Raw genomic sequence first — 1,432 nt, 5'->3', positions numbered from 1 at the left:
TGAATAGACATTTCTCAGAAGAAATGTACATGGTCAAAACATGTGAATATGCCCGATGTCACTAGCCATTATGTAAATATAAATCAGAACACCATATCAGTCTCCAACACCTGTGGGAGAATACAACACTCAGGTGTTTGTGTGTGCAGCAAGTGGGTTTAGAGGACCCTGTTCACCTCTGGAGAGCAGAGCCTACAGGGAGGTAAAGAAACCTTACTGCGCAGGGGCATGCTAATCTTCTCTGTATCATTCCAATTTTAGTATATGTGCTGCCGAAGCGAGCACATGTGCTGCCGAAGCGAGAAAGAGATGAAAAAAATTTATCTCAGCTAGCCACTAATATTCAAGAAACAAGGTCTTCAGGAAAGCCAACTCAACTGACATTTTCATGTCATTGTTAAATAAAGGAAAAATTATCTAGGTTCAGCAATACGTAGTTTATAAGAGAAAGACTACAGAGTAATTTCCTTGGCATAGAAATAACTTTGTTTTTTTTTTTTTTTTTTTTTTTTTTTTTTTTTTTTTTTTTTATCCATGAGGGCTTGCTATCACCACCACACACCCACATCCCATATACAAATGCCTGGCTTGAGTGGTAGCTTCTCTGCTTTGAGGCAAGTTTCTGCTAGTGTGCACCCTGGGAGGAGACGGAGGATGGCAGAAGTGCTTGGGTCCCTGCACCCAAATGGGACATCCAGAATGAATTCCCAGTTCCTGGTTTTGGCTTGGTCAAGCTTTGGCTATTGCAAGTGTCTGGGGAGTGAAGCAGTGGTTCCCTCTTCCTGTCACTCTGCCTTTCAAATCAATAACTGTTGTTGGTAATGACTAATAATGATATTCACTGATTGTCAAATTTTGAATCTATTAATTATAGACAATTTCTCTTTGTATTTTTAAACTTTCATAATGTTCTGTAGCCAATTTCATCACTAGAAATAAAAACTTTTCCTCAAAAAAAAAAAAGAAACCTTACTGCTTTCCTAATGTGCTTATTAAGTTCTTGACCAGCGCCTGTTAGTCTTGCCACAAACTTTCTAGTCTTACTACTTTCCTTCTTCTTCTTCTTCTTCTCTGTGACTTGTAAAATAGTATACATTCTATATACTGTGGATACTTTTGATTTATTTTATTCCTTCGGTCTCCTATGAAGTTCCTCCACAAAAGCACAGCCCTCAAAATATTCATTCATTTATGCAGTCTGCAGATTTCATGAGCTACTAAATTCCAAGTAGTATGTTAAAGGCAAGATCTGGGCCTAAGAGAAAAGTGGTCTAAATTCTGTGCCTAGAAGAGGATTTGGGACATAGTAGAACTTCAGTGAAGTGCTATGTGAATGACATGCACTCATTAAATGAGTAATCTAAAGCATACACTTCATTTAAGCAACACAGCAGCCCTACTCACCTCAGGTAGAGCAATTGAGAGGAATAAT

General features: G+C 38.3%; 1 pseudogene; it reads right to left on the bottom strand.

Annotated features, from left to right (window-relative positions):
* Positions 1-217: 217 nt before the first annotated feature.
* LOC138848359 (U6 spliceosomal RNA) lies at positions 218-285 on the bottom strand (annotated as a pseudogene).
* Positions 286-1,432: the final 1,147 nt, after the last annotated feature.

This window comes from Oryctolagus cuniculus, unplaced genomic scaffold, assembly GCF_964237555.1.
Source record: "Oryctolagus cuniculus unplaced genomic scaffold, mOryCun1.1 SCAFFOLD_87, whole genome shotgun sequence".
NCBI lineage: Eukaryota > Metazoa > Chordata > Mammalia > Lagomorpha > Leporidae > Oryctolagus > Oryctolagus cuniculus.
The sequence above is the reverse complement of the archived record's forward strand: the minus strand, read 5'-3'. Positions and strand labels throughout refer to the sequence as shown.